Source organism: Myotis nattereri, assembly GCF_964212035.1.
Source record: "Myotis nattereri genome assembly, chromosome: 1".
NCBI classification, from domain to species: Eukaryota; Metazoa; Chordata; class Mammalia; order Chiroptera; family Vespertilionidae; genus Myotis; species Myotis nattereri.
In genome coordinates, this window is record NC_138075.1 from 78,351,213 (window position 1) to 78,361,650 (window position 10,438).

Below are 10,438 nucleotides of genomic sequence, written 5' to 3' on the forward strand. Positions count from 1 at the left end.
CCTCCAACCACAGATTCTGCCAATCTGCCCGTAGCTTTACCCACATACTCTGATTTCCCTCCCATAAAAATGGATGTGCTGTCTGTGCTCCTGTGTATCTCCCTGACTTGTACAGAGCTTCCTTGTCCTCTCTCACCTACTTAGGGACTTTAGTTATCCCTTTCTCTCCTGCATTATCCGCGTTTCACTCTAGGGGATTATTCCTGTCAGCCCATCAATCGTTCCCATTAAACGACAACAAAAACCCTAACAGAACTTGCCTTGACTCAATATTTCTTTTCAGTTGCCATCCAGCTTCTCTGCTCCCCTGTTTTCACTTCTTCACCTCCATTCATGCCTGAATCCATGACATTTAAGCTTTCATCCCCATCACTCCGCTGAACCAATTCTTGCCAAAGTCACCAATAGCCACCACATAGTCCAATCTGCCGGAGTCCATTCATTGTCTTCACTAGCTGAGTATAGACAGAGACCCCCAAAAGCTAGTACCCTTTGAAGTCCTAGCAAAGGTCAGGGCTGTATACCACCCAGTTAATCTAGGAACCACCCAGTTAATTTAGGTAATGGTAGCTGAAGCATCATCCCCACCTTAGTTCACTTAATTCCTTAGATACTTATGTAAATCCTTGTTGATTATTGTTGATTAGATATTCTGCCTGTTACTGGAATTTACCTGCCTAAGGGTCATGCTATGACCTAGTATGTGTGTCATTGAAACCTCCTTACCCTAAAGGCTACTCCAGATCTATAAAAGGTTGGAGCGGCCTGAGCATCAGTGGAGGTCCTTCTGGACTTGCCCGCCTGGTCCCCCAATATTTCAAAATTATCTCGTGTTATTTTTCTCTCATTTGTGTGCGGCTCCTCTTTCAGATACCGAACCCTATTCCACACAGGACGTGGAAGGAAACACTCAATACAATCTGTGGTCATTTGTCAGTCTTCATCTTACTGATCTCACAGCAGCATGACTCCTGGGCATCCACTCTCCTGACTTTCCCCTTTCTCACTGGTCTTTCCTTAGGCTCGTCAGCTGGACCCTTTTCTCTGCCCCACCTCTCCCCTTCTCTGTCCTCCCTCACTAACTGGGTGATCTCACCCAGTCCTATGACTTCCAGTAGCATCTGTACACTGATATATCCCAGATACATAGATCCAACTCTCATATCTCTCATAAATTCTAGAGTCAGCTATCTATCTGTCTTTTTGATCTCTGTTTGGATATTTACTAGACATTTCAAACTTAACATGTCCAGTGCTTGCATACCCCTCCAAACCTGCTCTTCCTCCAGTATTCCCCACTTTAGTAAATGGCACTAAGTGGTCAGGCTAAATATCTTGAAGTCGGCCTTGAACTTACCTGTCATAAACCTTACATTTGGGTTGTCAACCAGTCCTATTAGCTGTATATTTAAATTTATCTAGAAATGAATCACTTCTTACCATCACTACTGCTGCCACCTTAGTTCATCACCACCTCACCATCTTTATTTATTGAAATAAAGACTATTTCAATAGCTTGCTAATTGGTCTTCCTGTTTCCATACTTATTCTCCTACAAATGGCCTCCTATACACTATTGTCAACACAGCAGCCAGAATAACCTTTTATAATCATAAATCAGGTCATGTTACTCCTCTGCTCAAAAACCTCCCATGGATGCCCATCACACCTAATTAGAGTTGAATCTAAAAGCATCTCTATCATGGCCCCAGTGACCATTCCCAAATCATATCCTGCTGCTCTCCCTTCCACTTAGTCCTCCTGGACTCATAGGAGTCCTTACTATTCTTTGGACACTGAGCTCTGCCTCAGGACTCTGCACTAGCCGGAGCCTCTGTCAGGAACATTCTTTCTCCAGCCACATGCCTTGCTCTCTCGTTTTATTTTATTTTATTTATTTATTTATTTATTTATTTATTTATTAGTGATTTCAGAGAGGAAAGGAGAGGGAGAAAGAGAGAAACATCAGTGATGAGAGAGAATCATTGATTGGCTACCTCATGCATGTCGCACACTGGGGATCAAGCCCGCAACCTGGACACGTGCCCTGACCAAGAATCAAACCGTGACCTCCTGGTTCATAAGTCGATGCTCAACCACTGAGCCATGTCAGCTGGGCTTCTCTCTCATTATATTTTTTATTTTTTAAAATATATTTTTATTGATTTCAGAGAGGAAGGGAGAGGGAGAGTGAGAGAGAGATAGAAACATCAGTGATGAGAGAGTATCATTGATCAGCTGCCTCCTGCATGCCTCCTTCTGGGGATTGAGCCTGTAACCCGGGCATGTGCCCTTGAGGGCAATCTAAACCGGACCTTTTAGCCTGCAGATGGACGCTCTATTCACTGAGCCAAACCAGCTAGGGCCTCTCTCATTTTATACATGTCCCTCAACAAATATCTCTACTCAGAGAATTTATTTGACCACCCAATAGAAAATCAATCTCTGTTTCATCAATTGGACTTGGTTGTTGTTTTTTTAAATCATCATTACCTAATATTATTTGTTTGTTTACATGTTTCTCCTATTAGCATGTAAGCTCCAGATTATTTGACTTTTTGTTGTTGTGTTGTTAAGGTGGTGTAATGATATTATGGCTATGGTTAAAGAGTACTTATATTTTAGAGATATTTGCCAATATATTTATGGATGAAATAATATATCTTGGATTTACTTCAAAATAATATAGGAAGAGGGATGGAGAAATAGATTATTAATGAAAGAATACCAACTATGAGCTGATAATGTTTAAACTGGATGGTGAAACCCTAGCCAGTTTGGCTCAGTGGATAGAGCGTCAGCCTGTGGACTGAAGGGTCCCGGGTTCGATTCCAGTCAAGGGCACATGCCCAGGTTACAGGCTCAGTCCCCAGTGGGGGATGTGCAGGAGGCAGCTGTTCGGTAGTTCTCTCTCATCATTGATGTTTCTATCTCTCTTTACCTCTCCCTTCCTCTCTGAAATCAATAAAAATATATTTTAAATAAATAATTAAACTGGGTGGTGATAGAAGTCCCTTACACTATCTTCTCTAGTTTTGTTTTTTTTTAATTGATTTTTTACAGAGAGGAAGGGAGAGGGAGAGTTAGGAACATCGATGAGAGAGAAACATTGATCAGCTGCCTCTTGCACACCCCCTACTGGGGATGTGCCTGAAACCAAGGTACATGCCCTTGACCAGAATCGAACCTGGGACCTTTCAGTCTGTAGGCCAACCCTCTATCCACTGTGCCAAACCGGTTAGGGCATCTAGTTTTGTATGTATTAAAATTTTCCATACAAACAAACAAACAAAACCTTGGTTTGTTTCTTCACTGTTATCCCTTTTTTTAAAAAAAATATATTTTAAAAAAATATATTGATTTTTTACAGAGAGGAAGGGAGAGGGATAGAGAGTTAGAAACATCGATGAGAGAGAAACATCGATCAGCTGCCTCCTGCACACTCCCCACTGGGGATGTGTCCGCAACCAAGGTACATGCCCTTGACTGGAATTGAACCCAGGACCCTTGAGTCCACAGGCCGATGCTCTATCCACTGAGCCAAACCGGTTAGGGCCACTGTTATCCTCTTAATGCTTATATCAGGGCTTGGCATATATAAGGAATTTAATAAATACATATTTAGCCCTAACCGGTTTGGCTCAGTGGATGGAGTGTCAGCCTGCGGACTCAAGGGTCCCAGGTTCAATTCCAGTCAAGGGCATGTATCTTGGTTGCGGGCACATCCCCGGTTGGGGGGTGTGCAGGAGGCAGGTGATTGATGTTTCTCTCTCATCGATGTTTCTGACTCTCTGTCCCTCTCCCTTCCTCTCTGTGAAAAATCAATAAAATATATATATAAAAAAATAAAAATAAATAAATACATATTTAGTCAATAATTATTGAGTATTGAATTAGTTAGAAAAATAAAGCGATATTTTCAAGATAAATTTTAATCATTTACTGCCAATTATTGAAAATCTAGATTCTGAATTTCAAAGGAGGATTTTACAAAGAATGTCTCCTTCCAGGCCTTGTGTCCGAGAATGTCTTAATTATAGGAATGCTGAAAACTAGAGTGACTAATTTGGTGAAAGCTATGCCTTTAATTGTCTTCTTAAGGCCAATTTTTAATAAAGACATATTTATTTCTTCTTACCTCTTTCTCATCAAATCATTATTAACTGGTATCTTCTATACCAGAAATATGTAGTTAAATTGGGAAGGAAATACAAAAGTCTAATTACGTGAAAATGTGTGGACCCAATCACTTGAAACTTTTGCCAGGCTGTAGTATAGAGCTCACTGAAATCCAATATAATAAAAGCCTAATATGCTAAGTGTCCAACCATTCATTCAACCATTCGACTGGTCACTATGATGTGCACTGACCACCAGGGGCAGACACTCTGACGGGTAGGTTAGCTTGCTGCTGGGGTCCAGCCAATTGGGACTGGGGGAGATGGGCCGGACATGCCCTGGAGCCCATCTGCGGTCCCTCCCCAACCCTGATCATGCACCAGTGGTGTCCCTCGGCCTGGCCTGTGCCCTCTTGCAATCCAGGACCTCTCAGGGGACATTGGAGAGCCAGTTTCGGCCTGATCCCCACAGGCCAGGCCGAGAGACCCCACCAGTACATGAATCCGTGCACCAGGCCTCTAGTAGAGTATAAAACCCATAGTAAGCCCAGCCAGCATGGCTCAGTGATTGGGCATCAACCTATGAACCAGGAGGTCACAGTTTGATTCCCAGTCAGGGCATATACCCAGATTGTGGGGGCTCGATCTCCAGCGTGAAGCATGCAGGAGGCAGCTGATCAATGATTCTCTTTCATCATTGATGTTTCTATCTCTCCCTCTCTGAAAATCAATAAAAATATATTAAAAAATAAAACCCACAGTAAGAGAATGTAGTCTTTAAGGAAATTCCCAATACTACACAATTTATTAGATTAACAGAGAAATTCTAATAGAAATTGAATTATGTATAACTGGGTGTGCTCAGTTAACTTTATTAACATGTTCAGCTAATATTGACCAATTGTTTGCTGTGCTAGATACTGGGAATATAATGGTGGACCAAGTCTATCTGCTTTCAAAGACCTCAAGGCCTCAGAGCTTGGTGATTAATTTTATGTGTCAACTTGACTGGCCACAAGATGCCCTGATTAAACATTATTTCTGGGTGTGTCTGTGAAGTTGTTTCTGGATGAGTTAGCATTTGATTTGGGGAACTCAATTGCCTTCCCCATTGTAAGTGGGCATCATCCAATCTGTTGAGGGCCTGAATGGGACAAAAGGCAGAGGAAGAAGGAAGAAGCAATTTTTTGCTTCCTGTATGCCTGCTTGAGTTGGGACATCTCAGCTTCTCTTCTCTAGCCCTGGAATTAGGATTTAAACTATTGGTTCCCCTGGTTCTCAGGCCTTTAGACTGGGACTGAATTGTACCACCAGCTTGCCTGAGTCTTTAGCTTGCAGATGGCAGATTGCAGGGCTTCTCAGCCTCCATAATTGCACGACCCAATTTGTCACAATGAATCAGTCTTTGTCTCTGCCTCTCTCTCCTCCTAAAGTCCAGATTCAGCTTAGTTACCTGGACTGCCCAACAAATGACCCTTGGACCTTTGAGGAGAATTCCAACATGAATGCCATAGACAATAACAAACAGAGATGATGCAAGAAGAAGAAATTACAATTCATATACAGAAAGGATGCTGAGGACAAGAACAATACAGAACCCAGCTCTGAGTCCTGGTATTAGCCCCATTAGGTCATACCAATCATTGGGTTCTAAACCAAATCCCTCTCAGTTCTCCAGAAAAGGTTGTTCTTTTTCCTGTTCCCCATTCCAAGCCACGCTATTAGCCACCCAGGCCTGAGAACTTCACCATTTTTCCTCCCTTTCCCTTTGTAGCCCCATATCCATAGGTCACCAAGTCCTATGAGTTCTGTTCTGAAAATTGTCTCACAGCTGTCTTCTTATCCCATAACTGCTACCCTATTCTAGAACTACCCATATCTCTCCTATTGTAATAGACTACCAACTAATCTCCCTGTCTGTATGTGACCTTCCATCTCTTCATTCTGTCCTCAGAGTTATGTTTTATAAAATATGGGATTTCCCTAGCCAGTTTGGCTCAGTGGATAGAGCGTCGGCCTGCGGACCAAAAGGACCCAGGTTCAATTCTGGTCAAGGGCATGTACCTTGGTTGCAGGCTCTTCGCCGGCCCAGGCCCTGGTTGGGGCTCATGCTAGAGGCAATCAATCAATGTGTTTCTCTCACATCGATGTTTCTCGATGTCTTTCCTTCTCTCTTCCACTCTCCCTAAAAATCAATGGAAAAAATATACTCGGGTGAGGATTAACAAAAAATAAAAAAATAAAATAAAATATGGGGTTGGTCATGTTTCTATCCTACTCAAAAGCCTCAGATGGTTCTCCACTGTATAGAGCAGTGGTCCCTAAGGCTGGCTGAGTGAGAATCACAATGATCTGGGGAACTTTTAAAATACCTACTTGGCACAGGGGAAGTGCTTAGTAATTTCGCAGGTTGATCTTCCCCTATGGTACCCTCTGGTGGCAACTTCAAGTAATGGCCCATCTTCATTTTACCCACAAAATTTCTAATTCATTCAGTGGATCTGCATATTGCTTGGGGAAACCAGCTTAGAAAATAAAGTCTACACTCATGCTAGAGGCTTTAATCCATCTCTCTACTTGCACCCATAACATCTTTTCCTCACCGTTCCTCTTGATGTCTCATTCAGTCACACTGGACCACGCTGTACTTTCCTTTTACTGATGCTCTTCCTCTGTCTGGAATGTCCCTCCCTTTCACCTCTGCATTGTTTAAGGCTCATCCACATACCCATTCCTCTGGGAAGCCTGCCTAGATTAACCTGATCTCTTTTCTCTGTGTTCTCACAGCATTTCATGCTTCCTCAGGGAAGCCTTCCCAAGTTATATGCTCTCATAGCACCTGGTCTTTTTGTCTTATATGACAGTACTTAATGTAATTAATGGTTATATATTTATTTGTGAGATTTTTAAAGAAGTGTATTTTTTCTTCTATACTCAAGTGCGTTGGAGGCAATAGCCATATTGGTTACCATGTACAGTTGCTACATAATATAGCAGCTCAATACTATTTATTGACTAGGTGAATTAATGTTTCTGAAATGAGCACATATTCTGCTTTGTAGTGTGTGAAATTGTGTTATACATTTGAATTCCCTATTAGGTCACAGGTTTTTTGGAGGGATAGATATTTCTTATGTCTTTGTACCTCACCCTTATTTCCAGCTAACTCGGTGCCTGGGAGATAGTAGGAGCTCAGATAAAATTGCCCCAATACAGCCACGAGAGCCAAGACTTTTTCTTCTTCCTTGCTACAATAGTGCTTGATCTGTGACTTTTTTTCCCCAGAAAATGTCTGTTGAATGAATTATTTAATTGCCAGATGGATCCTTTTCCTATAGTACTTAGTGTTGGCAACTTTATTTATTTATTTATTTTAAAAATATATTTTATTGATTTTTTTACAGAGAAGAAGGGAGAGGGACAGAGAGTTAGAAACATCGATGAGAGAGATCGATCAGCTGCCTCCTGCACACCCCCCACTGGGGATGTGCCCGTAATCAAGGTACATGCCCTTGACCAGAATCGAACCTGGGACCCTTGAGTCCGCAGGCCGACGCTCTATCCACTGAGCCAAACCAGTCAGGGCGGCAACTTTATTTTTTTTTAAATATTTTTTTACCGAACTGGTTTGGCTCAGTGGATAGAACGTCGGCCTGCGGACTCAAGGGTCCCAGGTTCAATTCTGGCCAAGGGCATGTACCTTGATTGCAGGCACATCCCCAGTGGGGGGTGTGCAGGAGGCAGCTGATCGATCTCTCTCATCGATGTTTCTAACTCTCTGCCCCTCTCCCTTCCTCTCTGTAAAAAATCAATAAAATATATTTTAAAAAATATTTTTATTGATTGCAGAGAGGAAGGGAGAGAGGTAGAAACATCAGTGATGAGAGAGTATCATTGATCAGCTGCCTCTTGCATGCTCCCTACTGGGGATCGAGCTTGCAACCTGGGCATGTGCCCTTGATCAGATCGAACAAAGGACCCTTCAGTCAGCAGGCTGATGCTCTATCCATTGAGCCAAACTGGGTAGGGCAGTGTTGGCAACTTTATATAATCACCAATCTTCTTCATTTTATCCTGAAATTTATCTTTCCCCATTGAGATGAATTTCCTGTTTGAGTGTGCCAACGTGGGTGTGGAAGCAAGTCAGATCCTCTGTTACTTTGCTATTCCATTATTTCTTTTATTACTCCATCATTTATCAAATACTTACTGAGCACCCACTGCATACCAAACACTGTGGAAGGACTATAATCCAAAAATGAAGATACAGTTCCCATCTGGTTAGAGAGAGAGAGAAGTGAACAATCATAACTCGGTGGGACAAAGACCTGGATAGAGATATGCAAAGGATGTATGTCCTGGGAGCGCCCTTAGTGGGCGGGGCAGAGTAGGCATATGGAGAAAGTGATTTCTGAGCTGAGTGTGGAAGGACAAATAAAAGTTAATCAGGATGATATGCCAAGCAAAGGAAACAGTTTGCACAAAGGCACACAGGTGAAAGAGCATGATTTAAATTCAGTGTGACTGAAGTGCACGGTGCTTTTGACTAAACATTGAGAAATGCAAAAAAGAATGTAGGTCATGAAGATTTTGAGTGCCATGCTCAGTAAATTGTCTTGAAAGTGTTGGGCAGTTTTAGAACAGTGATTGGATCTGGTAGCAGGGGTAGGATGCAATAGAGTTGAGCAAATGTAGAGTTAGGGAGCAGTTAGGAAGCAATTAGAGTACTCCAAGTAAGGAATAAAGAGAGATTGGGTCCCTGTCCGGGTATTTTCTCTCACATCAGTGCTTCTCTCTAAAATCAATGAAGAACATATCTTCGGGTGAGGATTTTAAAAAAAAGGACAAAAAGAAAGCAAGAATGATAAAAATGAAAAGATGATGGATTTAAGATATATTTATAAAATGTATACAATCGATGAACACTTGTATGTCTAAAAATTACTTTTAGAAATAATTGCATGGCTGCTCAAAGGTAAATGGATAAAGATGTTTATTACAGCATATTTTTGCAATAGTTAAAAATTGAAAACACTATACATCCATCAATATGGGATCTATTAACAATTTAATTAATGTATAAATAAAGTATAATTTAATTATGATTAAATCATCTTTAAAAAGAATCATGTATAAAGTTAACAAAGAAATATTAACAAAAAACAAATTGTAGAATTATGAATAATATCACATTTTTGTTTAAATGTGTGTAACATATATTTGTGTTGTTTGTTGGTGTATGGATTGAAGGAAAAATTCTGGAAAAAATTTATATAAATACAGTCAACCATGCTTATCTTTGGGGAATAAGATCAAGAGTAATGGGCTTTCACTTTCCAAATTATAAACTTGTATTTTAATTTTTTAAAAATAACTAAATGCAACATGTAATCCTAGGTAGAAAAACATGTTTTCTCTCTTTCTATAAAGGTCATTTGTGGGACAATTGGTGAAATTTGAATAAGGTTTCTAGATTAGATAATAGTATCATATCAATGATACTTTTTAAATTTTGATAATGGTACTAAGCTTATGCAAGAGAAGGTACTTTTTTATGGGAAATACACAGTGGATATTGAGGAGTAATGCGGCATTATGTCTGAGACATTCTCAAATGGAACAGAAAAAAATAATTGAGAATAACAAAGCAAATGTAGTAAAATGTTAACATTTGGGGAATCCAGTGTAAAATAAGCAGGAATTATTCTACCTTTGCACTTTTCTGTAAGTCTGAAATTATAGAATTAAGTATTTTTTTAAATGTATTTTTTTTATTTAGAGTGAGGGAATGGGAGAGAAACATCGATGAGGATCAAACCTACAACCTGGGCATATGCTCTGACCAAGAATAAAACCAGTGACCCTTCGGTGCATGGGATGACACTCAACCAAATGAGCCACACCAGCCAGGGCAAAATTAAATGTTTTTTTAAAGGCATAGAACAAAATATAAAGTATGCTGCCATTTGTGTGTGTGTGTGGCAATGGAATATAAGTGTGTGTGTACATAGATATATGTGCATATATTTGTAAATATACAAATGATCTGTGAAAAGACACACAAGGACTAGCACTATTAATAGCCTTTGGAAATGAGAATTTGGTGGCTGGAAACAGGAAAAAGGAAGACAAATTTTTCATTGTATAACGTTTGATACCTTTTAATTTTCACTAAGCCTGCAGACTGAAGGGTATGGGGTTTGATTCCGGTCAAGGGCACATGCCTGGGTTGCGGGCTTGATTCCCAGTAGGGGGCATGCAGGAGGCATCCAATCAATGATTCTCTATCATTGATGTTTCTATCTCTCTCTGCCTCTCCC